Below are 12,311 nucleotides of genomic sequence, written 5' to 3'. Positions count from 1 at the left end.
AATAAAACCAATGAAATGGGGGAGGACATTCTGCATGGTCTACGCAAGGAAGTACAAAGAATCTCCAGTACTTAGGGCTTTCTGAAGCACAGGTGTACACACACACACATTGTATTCAGAAATCAGATACACTGTGGAAATGGTGCGCTTAAGACATTTCTTCCGTAAAAAAGTTAACAGAATATTATGTCACCTATATATCCTTCAATGAGATTCAACAATTTTAACATTTAGTCATATATTTTCTCTCTCTCTCTATGTACTTTTTTCTGTACCATTTCAGAATAAGTTTTTGGCATTGACACCTTGCATATAAGTACATCAACATTCATCTTCTAAGAATAAAAAAAAAATCCACTTTATGATACTGTTGTAACCTCCAAGAAAATAAATAATAATTTCATAATATTGCCCAGTATTAACACTCGAGTGTTACTAATTACCCCAATAATGTCTTTTTAGCTATTTCTCTTTTCTTTTCTTTCTCTTCCCAACCAGATCTGAGGCAAGGCTCATACATTGAATTTAGTTGTTATGTTACGCCTCTTTACTTTCTTTTAGTCTAGACACTAAAGGAGTTCTCCCATTTTTCTTTTTAAATGAGATTGAATTTTTTAATAGTACAGATGGTTGTCCTATAAAACATCCTATATTCATGACTTTTCTGATTACGGCTTCATAGTATCATTTAACTCATTTTGCTGTCTCTCATATTTTCTATAAACTGGAAGTATGTCTCAAGGGCTAGATTACATCCAGATGAAATCCTCTGGGACAAGAAGGCATCACAGGGAATCTTGTGAATCTTACCCTGCAGTACATAGACAGCCACTGATGCCAGCCTACCCCACTGCCAGTGATGTAAAGTTTGATCATTGGTGAACGTGCTGACCATCAAATCTCTCCCTTGCAATCATTTATTTTCTCATTTAAATTTGTCATTTGTGTGGTGATATTTTGTCACCATGAGAATATCCTGTTCCCCACAGCTTTTCACTTCATCGTTTTAGCTTTCTTTGACGATCCTCGACTGCATCAATTATTATACTGGGGCTTACGAAAAGGTGATTTTCCATTCTTATCCTTTACTACTTTGAAGACTTTGGATGTGATTCAAAGTTGAGTTCTTTTTCTGTGTGCAGATTGGAGTCAATGGATCTTTATACAGGGGAATTTGAAGAAGGGAGAGAATAAAGGGCTTTATGGAATTTGTACCAGGATCCTGGGGTTCCAATATTATTTTCTCATCTTTGAGACTCCTGGTGAAGAAAGTTACTTTAGTCTGAGCACTCTTTCTAATCTGTAGGGGGACCTTCTGTGAGAAAATGAGGGCCTTTGTACCCTGGATATGAAGCTTTCCTCAGAGCAAATGTACAATGTAAGCAGCCTTTGACTCAATTACGGCCTTTAACTTTACGAACAACTACCGAGTCCTCGCTTAGAGAGGAAATTATATATGTGTATGTGATACACACACACACACACACACACGCACATATGTACACACATACAGCTCCTTCTGTGAGAGAATGCTTCGCCCATACCCATTTCTACATCACAGCTTTGCACCTTCTCCCATGCAGCCTCCTGGCCGCCGTCTCCTGCCTCCCTGGAGCCATTATTCTCTGGGACCTGTTAATCTCTCCTCTTCTTAGAGCAATTCCTTGTTTGCCAGTTCTTTCCCACTTATTAACAGCAACTTTAAATAGGTCTAAGGCCATTATAGTGAGGATGAAAGATTTTGTCTACCCTCAGCAAACAAAAGATCCTCCAGTTACCTGGACCTATACTTTTCATATATATACACACATACACACACACACACACACACACACATACATATACACACACATAATTTCCCATGTAATTATATGTATTAAATTATACATATAACATAATATATGCAAATTTACTGTGGTGTATATATGTGTGTATGTATAGGGGTGTGTGTGTATGTATATTTATATCATATAACTACAAAGTGAAAATAGACACACAGGATAGATTGCTTTAACACATAAGACTCATTCTTTCTGACCCATAGTTATTGGCTTTTTTTTTTTTTTTTTAACTTTTAGGTTCGGAGATACATGCGCGGGCTTGTCACATAGGTAAACTTGTGACATTATTTTTGCAAACAAACATAATCTGTTTGTTGCACAGATTATTTCATCACCCAGGTACTAAACCTAGTACCAAGTCATTATTTTTCCTGATCCTCTCCCTCCTTCCACTCTACCCTCCCGTAGGCCCCACGTCTGCTGTTTCCCTCTTTGTGTCCATGAGTTCTCATCATTTGGCTCCCACTTATAAGCGAGAACATGTGGCATTTAGTTTTCTGTTCCTGCATTAGTTTTCTAAGAATAATAGTTTCCAGCTCCATCCATGTTCCTGCAAAAGCCATGATCTTGTCGATTTTTATGGCTGCATAATATTTCATGGCATATATGTACCACATTTTCTTTATCCAGTCTGTCATTGATGGGCATTTAGACTGATTCCGTGTCTGTGCTATTGTGAATAGCACTGCAATGAATATTCACATGCACGTTTCTTTATGGTAAAATGATGGATAGTCTTCTGAGTATATACCCAGTAATGTGATTGCTGTGACCTATAGATTTTACTCTTAGGAATTTTTCATCAGGAAAATGTGCAAGAACCTCTCTACAACATCTCAGTGTGGTTTACTTCAATAACTCATATAAACAGTCGTAATGCCAAGCAAAATATATTGGTTAAATAAATTTTTGTGCGGCTTTATAGTGGATATTACGAAGGTATTGAATGTTATATGATAGGAGTAGATTTAATGACAATTTTAAAACTTTAATATGTAAATTAGTAGATGCAAATACGTACAAGGACACAGACCTGCAAAAAGGACACAGACTGATTCCCTTCCAGAAATCTCCAGACCCCAGTGCAGATGTGCACTTTGGAAACTTGTGGTTGCCAGACTCCACTTCCTGTCAATATTGTGGCTTCATTTCAGCTGCGATATAAACAAAATTACTGTAAAGGGGATTATCCATTCCTCTACCCACCAGCATCTGCATCCCAAGTCCTTTTAAGCCAAAATGCCTGATACATGTAAATTTATGCTTGCTGCTCGCTCCTGCTTCCCTGTTCTCTTTCTTTAAGCTCCCTCCAAATTGACTTCATTCTTAAGGAGTAATGAGCAATGTAGAATACTGCAGAATTCACAGCGGAGGCAGAGGAGAAGACTGACGTTTCACAGTGCACAGGCCCTCATCTCAAATTCTCCCGTGAGAGGATGCTTTTTCCATACCTGTTTCTACATCACAGCTTTGCACCTTCTTCCACTCAGCCTCCTGGCCGCCGTCTCCTGCCTCCCTGGAGTAATTAGTCTCTGGGCCCTCTTAATCTCTCCTCTTCTTAGAGCAATTCCCTGATTGCCAATCCTCTCCCACTCATCAATACTAACTTTAAATAGGTCTAAGACCATTAAAGTGAGGATGAAGGATTTTGTCTACTCTCAGTAAACAAAAGATCCTCCAGCAACTTGGATCTATACGTTTCATATCAAGAAAGATTATAAATAATAAATATTTTTCTCCAGCCTGTCATGTATTAAATAAATGTTCTATTATTAATATGTTTCTTATGTAATAAATGTAAAACAAAATGGGGTAAAGGTGGTCTTTTTCGGTCTTTTTCGCTCTTTGGTCTGGAGCAGGTACTAGTGAATGTCCAATCTCCAGGGTAGGGATGAGGTGAAGTCGGTCACAAGGTAAGGCCTCTCAGCAACAGAAGGACCAGGACACTCTCTGAGTGATGAGGTCAGAGACATGAAACGGAGATCAAGACAGTGACTTTGTTACTGGGACTAGATTAGAGGGGCATAATTACAGTTTCAGGTAGGATGCTTTTGGTTGTAAGCAACAGAAAAACAGAAAAATCAAATTTAGGCAAAAATAGAATTTGTTGACTTATCTAACAAATGTGATTTGATCCAAGGCTCACGAATGTCACAAAAATATTTTTCTTCATTTCTCTCTTCCCTTTCCTATTTTAACTCCATTCCTAGGCAGGCTTTCTCCATAAAGTAGCAATATGGTTGTCAGATAACAATCAAGTAGAAAAAAGGTATCTTTTTCCCCCCCAGCACTACTGTACCAGCAAAGTGGGGTAGATTAAGACCCGTGCCCATTTGCATGCAGTGGATGCATACATGATTGGCTTCTGTTTGGGTCATGTGTTTCACCCCAAAATGCACAGAGTGGAGGTGAGGAAGGGCTGAATCCCTAAAGAAGAGTAGAGCTGTATCCAGAAGACTTGAAAATGGATACCAAGGAGGTAAGCAACAAATGTTTCCCACACAAATCTGAGGTCTGACAAAGGCCTGAGCCATTGCATATAACTGAGAGATTTCTAAGGTTTATTTTTAGGGTTAGCATTATTTTAGGGTTTATTTCTCTTCCCTGAATTTTCTAGCAGGTTTCAAGAGGCTCTAATTTTAGGAAAAAGGAACATATGATGCAGACTGGTCTTGACAATTAAAAAACAAAAACCAGTCTCAAAACCGAAAGCAACATTACCTGCCCCCTCTCTGCATAAGAAGCTTACATAGAGGCCGGGAGCAGTGGCTAACGCCTGTAATCCCAGCACTTTGGGAGGATGAGGCAGGAAGATCATGAGGTCAGGAGTTTGAGACCAGTCTGGCCAATAGAGATGGGTGAAACCCCATCTCTACTAAAAATACAAAAACTTAGCTGGGTGCACGCCTGTAATCCCAGCTACTCAGGAGGCTGAAGCAGGAGAATCACTTGAATTCGGGAGGCAGGGGTTGCAGTGAGCTGAGATTGCATCACTGCACTCGGCCTAGGTGACAGAGCGAGACTCCGTCTCAAAAAAACAAAATAAATAAATAAATAAAAAGAAGAAGCTTACATAGAGTATTAAAGAAGTAATATGTGAATTTTATTTATTACTGTAACAGAACTCTTTTATGTAAGGGTTTTGATTCTCAAACTGCCCTATAAGAATTATCCTCAGAGGCCGGGCGCGGTGGCTCAAGCCTGTAATCCCAGCACTTTGGGAGGCCGAGACGGGTGGATCACAAGGTCAGGAGATCGAGACCATCCTGGCTAACACGGTGAAACCCCGTCTCCACTAAAAATACAAAAAACTAGCCGGGCGCGGTGGCGGGCACCTGTAGTCCCAGCTACTCGGGAGGCTGAGGCAGGAGAATGGCGGGAACCCGGGAGGCGGAGCTTGCAGTGAGCTGAGATCCGGCCACTGCACTCCAGTCTGGGCGACAGAGCGAGATTCCGTCTCAAAAAAAAAAAAAAAGAAAAAGAATTATCCTCAGAAATATAAGTCTTTCAGACTTCCATAATATTCAAAGCCCTCACAAAGACTGGCTTTCTAAAAAGCTGTTGCTCTTCCTACCAACCCCTTTCTTTAATTGAAAGAAACTTTGATCCAGGCAGGTGAGCAAGTAAGGCTGATGGGTGATATTTTCCAGATGTATTTTAATTGGAAGCTAGTTTTCCAAGGTATTTTCCCGGTTCATTATTCGTAATTAGTTTTTGTTTTGTTTAGTTTTGTTTTGTTTTTGTTTTTGTTTTTTGAGACGGAGTCTCGCACTCTCACCCAGGCTGGAGTGCAGTAGCACGGTCTCCGCTCACTGCAACCTCCGCCTCCTGGATTTACACCATTCTCCTGCCTCAGCCTCCCAAGTAGCTGGGACTACAGGCGCCCACCACCATGCCCTTGTAATTAGTTTTGCTAAAAATTTTTGTGCTATTTTAATTCTGTTTAAAAACCTCCTTGTTCATAAGATATAATTGCTTTACAAGGAAAGGAAGAATAATAAGGGAAATTGTACCTTAAAACCCCATAGCCTGAATACAAGTCTCAACTCTACCATATACTAACTTTGTGGCTTTGAGAATATGTATATCTTTAAGCTTCATTTTTATCATCTGTAAAATGGAGATAGTAATATTAACATGCAGGCCAATCGTGAGGATTAAATGAGAAAACTCAAGTAAAAAGTCTCTGACTCATCCAGAAACATACAAGCTCAATAAATGTTATTTTCCATTGTAGTCTTCCCTAACTTCTAACAAAGGAGGGATCTTACGTCAGAGGAGAACTTCTAAGCTCTGTATTCCAATGCAGAGGGGCATCTGGTGATTGTTAAAATATTCGAGAAACATTTTTTAAAATCTGATTTTGTTTCCTCCTTTAAAGAATATCCAGAGAATTCACTGGAGCCTGTTCACAGGTCACGTTCAAAGTAGGAAAATGAGCGCTGTCTGTAGGGCATCCAGGTGAACTGGGAGAAGTTAAAGTGCCATCTCCTTTGAGAAGCCTCCCTTGATCCCACAAGGCTGATCTGGGTGGCCATTTTTTTCCCTAGCTCCCTGGCATGACACCTCCAGAACAGGAGCTAGCAAACTGCAAACCAGGGGTCAAATCCAATCCACCATCTAATTTTTGGACAGCTTGCAAGCTAAGAATGATTTTTTACATGTTTAAATGGTTGGAACACATCAAATGAAGAACAGTATTTCATAACACATAAAAATGAGATAAAATCCAAGTTTCAGTCTCCACAAATCCTATGTTGTTGAAACATAGCTGTGCTCATACATTTGAGTATTGCCTATAGCTTCTTTTGCATTTCAATGGCAGAATCAAGGAGTTGTGACAGAGACCACGTAGCCATTAAAGCGGAAAATATTTATTGTCTGACCCTTATAGAAAAAGCTTGCCAACTTCTCTAGAACATTCACAATTGAGTCATATCGCATGTGTTTCCTCCAGGCTCTATATCCCTTGAGGATTGGGACTGACTTTCATCTTTGTGTCTTTAGCACCTAGCACAGTGCCTGGCAAATATTAGGCATCCATAACTTCGCATCTTTCCCCTTTTTGGGTATCTCTAGTAAGGTGTCTTCTTACTGTAATCCACAGTAGGTCTGTCCCCAGGGTCTCCAGCCTTCAGTCATTCTCTGTATCCCGTGGGTACTTAAAGGTCTGGTAACTGTGGGTGTGGCCAGAGCCTGTTGAACCTTTCAGGTGTCTGAAAACTAGAGGAGGGATCACTGGAAGGTTCCTTTTCTCTGTATCCTGTTTTCTGAGGGGGTATGGTGTCAGGGAAGGAGCACTGGATGTTGAGACTCGGACTGATGAAGCTGTCCTCAGCTAACGACTTCCAGGTTGTGTAATCTCGGGAATAAACCACCTAAATACCACTTTCTTCATCTGTGGTATAGAGATAATTATTACTCCACAAACCTCACTGGGTCTTGATCATGTTGGAGAATACCTGCCTCTGTGGGTTAGGGGCCTTGTCTGTTTTGTTTACCTTTACATGTCCTGGTTTGCACAATGCCTGGCACACAGGAAACCAGAGGTTCTCAGCTGAGACTGAACATTAGAATCAGCTGGGGACTTTTAGCTGCCCACCGACATAGAGCCCCACCCCAGACCAATGCAGATAGAGACTCTGGGAATGGGCCTGGACATCAGGTTTTTATTTCTCAAGCTCCCCAGGTGATTCTGATACTCAGCCAGATTCACAGCCCCTGCTGTGGAGTGCTCAGTAACTATTTGCTGAATGAATGAATGAGGTGAAGTTGTTCCTGCAGATGCTTTGCTCCTCTGTGCTTTGAGATGCTGACTGAAGAAGTCAGGATTTTTTTGCGTCAGGGATAAAATGTGCTGTTCCTCACTGATCGAGTCACTCTCTCCAGTTCATGGAGGTCTGACTGCTGTCTTCTTTGCCCTTCACTGACTTGCATGACTGATAATTCTTTGTTATTTATTTGACCCTTTTGTCACTCCTGCCTTTTGTCCTCCACTTCCTTTTCATCCTCGTTCTTGTCAGTTTCCTCTTCTCCTTTGTAATCTTCTCAGCCTGTTTTTCTTACTGTTAAGTTCACTAGTAGCACTTGCTTACCACCAATAACACCAGGTATTTTCAACTATTCCCATTTTTTATTGCTGCTAAATTAGTTTTACCCTGTGCTTCACATCAGAAAATAAATCTCTAGATACTTCCTTCTTCACTCTCTAAATTTCTGTGTCTGGGAATAAATAGACAGTTGCAGAAGCTTTCAGCTAGTTGAAGAAGTAGCAAATCCAACTTCTCACTTTGCAGAAAAGAGAACTGGAGCTCAGCAAGAGGAGCAGCCTGCTCTGGGTCACAGAGTGAGCTCGCGGCACAGCTGGGGCCGGATCACAGATTTCATCAGGTCCAGTTCACGTGCCCTGCAGGCTGCCACACGGCCTGAGAGGTAGGCCCTAGGGTGTTTTGGACAATTCACTGCCTCTCTGTCATAGAGGCTGGCACCTTTCCAAAGCTGCACCTTGCCAGACTCTATTACTTTGATCTCCCAAATGAGAAAGGAGCGTTGCTAGTAGTAGTCACATGTAGGTGTGGGAGGGACTGGCTGATCACTTTGGTTTAGTGACACTCCGAAGGACCCAGCCCTACATGTGTAAGCCTCTTGGCGTACAAACCAGGAGAAGCAGGTGATGACAGATGTCCTGGAGGGGCAACAGAGCAGCAGGAGAGCCTTCCCCATAACCATGTCTAGCTGCACCCCCAATAATGACATGGTCATGAAGAGCTAGGCATTTTCCTGCCTGCAGAGACCTGCACTGTCCAATACACTAGCCCCTAGCTATAATTAAAATTCATGAAAATAGGATTAAATTAAAGCCTCATTTCTTTAGTTGCACTAGCCACATTCATTTCAAGTGCTCAGTAGCTTCTGAGTTACTGTATTCAAGGCTACCATACTGAACAACAGAGATACAGAGCATTGCCAACAATTCTTTTGAACAGGCAGCTCCAGATACTTGAGTAGGATGACTTAGTCTATAGAATGAACATCACAGCTAAGGACAATTAAAAAGAGGTCCCTCCATGCAGTCCTTCTCAGGTTCTTAGATTGAACATCACAGCTAAGGACAATTAAAAAGAGGTCCCTCCCTGCAGTCCTTCTCAGGTTCTCAGATTCCAAGGCTGGTTGTGCAACCAATCAGCACCTCGTCTCCCCCTCACATCCTGCCATCTCCATGTATGACTTATTTTCCTATGAGACTCTGAGCCTCTTGGGAGCACTGTCTGTCACTGATTAATTTGATGTTTCCACAGAATAGAGCATAGGACTTGATACAGGATAGCCCTCAGTAAAATATGCTAAATAAAATTGTGAGTTAACATTCTTTAACCATTCAGTATTATTTTTAGAACAATTGTATTCAATACAATGGCAAAAAAATTCTGTCTTTTTGGTAAAGAGAAAGACATGTTGAAACTGGCTGTTGCTTATGTGAGAATCAGTGTTGAGTTTCCATCTCCTGGGGGAGAAGGCTCTGACACTTTGCTGGGGGTGATGGGCAGTGGAACAGGAGGATTGTGGGGCTGAGCACAGTTTCTCAGTAAATACAGGCTTACAAGCTAATCCTCCACTTGGGGATTAGCTCTGCCTCTTGCACAGGGTTCTGCGATGGAATTTCTACTGATAATTCTAAGCCAGAAGGCAATGTGGAGTGGTGAACTTGGAGGCCAGGGGTCCAGATTTAAGTCCTGGCCCTCAAATCAATGAGCTGTTTAATGAAACTTAGTCTTTTTATGACAGTCCAGGCTGGTAATAAGCTCTATCCTCCCCAGTGCACAGACAGGATTGAAGTGAGGCTCAAGTGAGATTAAGTCCTAGGAAACCTTTGTAGCCTGAACAATGTATGTCACCGTAAGGGACAGTGGTCCAGAGGGTTACTGTGAGCGAGTTTTATTAGACTATGGGGGCACACCATTGTCTAATTAAAAACTCCTCTGGAAATGCTAGAAACCCCTCTGGAAATGTGAATCAGTTGCCTTTTGGCAACTGATGCTTGTGCCGGTCAATCAAGTGCCTGGTTCAATCCTAGATTTATTAAAGTAATGCAACAGCCACGAAAATCTCTGGCAAGTCGACAGCTACAAAAAAAGGGCTTAAAACAAAAGCTGACCTAAAAGACCCAGCACATCCCACCGTCCATGTTATCTCCAAGCTAATCAGAAAGTGAGAGAACGAGGGTGAGATTTAAATCCATCGTTTCTGGCTGCAAACCTTAAATTTTCTCCAGGGCTCTCTGGATGCCTGAGCTATGGCTCAAATCAGTTCTCTACCAGACATGCCATAATTTGGGTTTATGATAAGGCTAAACATTTCTTGTTCCCTTTAGAAAAATCTAGGTAACTTTGGAAGGCTTTCTGGTCTGAGATAATCTCATTCAAATATTTTGATCCTATTTTGGATTACAACAACTTTGCTGATAATTCTATGTAGTTATGGCAACAAATAAATGTTAATGTTCCCCAAGAGTACAGATAACCTTTTCATTATCTAGTTAACTTCTCACAACCCCTATCTGGCACCATTTCCTAGTATTTGGAGACTGATGGAATACAGACCTGGCAATATTCCTTATTCCTTTTCAGGTTAAAGTCCTTTCCAGGAGTGCTTCATAGTCAGATGCTTTTATTAATTCAGCCATTTTATCTCAGCCAGCAGTTTCTTGACAAGCACATAGGCTGTGGCTTGGCCCTTACTGAACTTACGCCAGGGATATCAGTGGGGTTCCGTGTGTCCCAAGGTAGCCTGAAGGTACAACTTGCAGAGTTAAATAGTGGGATGGAGTGAGGTCAGGGATAGATCTGTCACTTACTCAGTGGTCCTGGGCCTGGATGATTTTACCCATCTTACAAATGAGAATAAAAATCTTAGCTTTGCCTACGTCCCAGGGTAAAATGGATTTAACAGACATTGATTGTTATGGGTCGAACTCCTGTGTTGAAGATCTACTCCCAGTAACTCAGCATGTGACCTATTTGGAGTAGGGTTGTTGCAGATGCAATTAGTTAAGATCAGGACATACTGAAATAGAGTGGGCGTCTAATCCAATATGATTGTATGTCTTTATGAAAAGGGTAGATTTGAACACAGACACAAACACAGAGAGAACACTAGGTGAATGTGAAGGCAAATATTGGGGTGCTGCTTCTACAGGGAATGCCAAATAATACCTGCAAGCCATCAGAAGCTGTGAGAGTAGCATAGAAGAGACTGTCCCTCACAGCCGTCACAGGGAACCAACCCTGCCCACACCTCGATCTCAGACTTCCATTCTCCAGAACTGTGAGGCAATATTTCTGTTGTTCAAGCCATCCAGTTTGTGGAACGTTGCTATGGCAGCCCTAGTAAACTAATATACTGATGATGTTTGGTTTTGATGAGTGAGCAGGAACCAGATGAAATACTGAGGGGTCCAATACCCTCAAAGATATTGCTCTAAAGACTCTGGGCAAGTCAATTAACCTTTCTGTACCTCAGTTTCTTCTATGAAGTAGAAATTTAATAATGTTTATATTGCTTTTATTTCAGGGAGTAAGTGGGACAACGTACTCAAAAGCATTTTTATAAGTTGTGAAATTCTATAAAACTATTATTGTTTGGGGACAATACATTTTTGATTCGGTGACGGTAGGAGGGAAGGAATGCCTAGATAGAGGATTAAGACACGTGCAGGCATCCCTCAGGGATATTGCAAGTTCTGTTCCAGACCACCACAATAAAGGGAATAACATGAATTTTTTTGTTACCCAGTGCATATAAAAGTTACGTTTATTGTCATAACTTTTGTGTGCAACAGAGTTATGTGTGAAAAACAATGTATTTTTGAAAATTTTAGACATTTGAATTAAGGTATGTGTGATACCTTAATTCAAAAATACTTTATTGCTAAAAATTGCTAATAATCATCTGAGCCTTTAGTGAGCTGTAATTTTTTTTTTCACTGGTGGAGGATCCTGTCTCGATGTTAATGGCTGCTGACTGGTTGGGGTGGTGGTTGCTGAAGGTTAGCTGGAGTGGCTGTGGCAATTTCTTAAAAATAAGACAATAATGAAGTTTGCTGCACTGATTGACTCTTCCTTTCATGAAAGATTTCTCTTTAGCATGCAATGTTGTTTAATAATGTTTTATCCACAGTAAAACTTCTTTCAAAATCAGAGTCAATTCTCTCAAATCCTGCAGCTGTTTTATCAACTAAGTTATGTAATATTATATATCTTTTGTTGTCATTTCAACAATGTTCACAGCATCTTCACCAAGAGTAGATCCTATTTCAAGAAATCACTTTCTCATCCATAACAAGCAACTCCTCATCCATTCATGTTTGATCACAAGATTGCAGCAATTCAGTCACATCTTCAGGCTCCACTTCTAATTCTAGTTCTCTTGCTATTTCCACCACATCTGCAGTTACTTTCTCCACTGAAGTCT

The sequence above is a fragment of the Theropithecus gelada genome, chromosome 2 (genome assembly GCF_003255815.1).
Source record: "Theropithecus gelada isolate Dixy chromosome 2, Tgel_1.0, whole genome shotgun sequence".
Taxonomy (NCBI): Eukaryota; Metazoa; Chordata; class Mammalia; order Primates; family Cercopithecidae; genus Theropithecus; species Theropithecus gelada.
Note: the sequence above shows the minus strand (reverse complement) of the source record.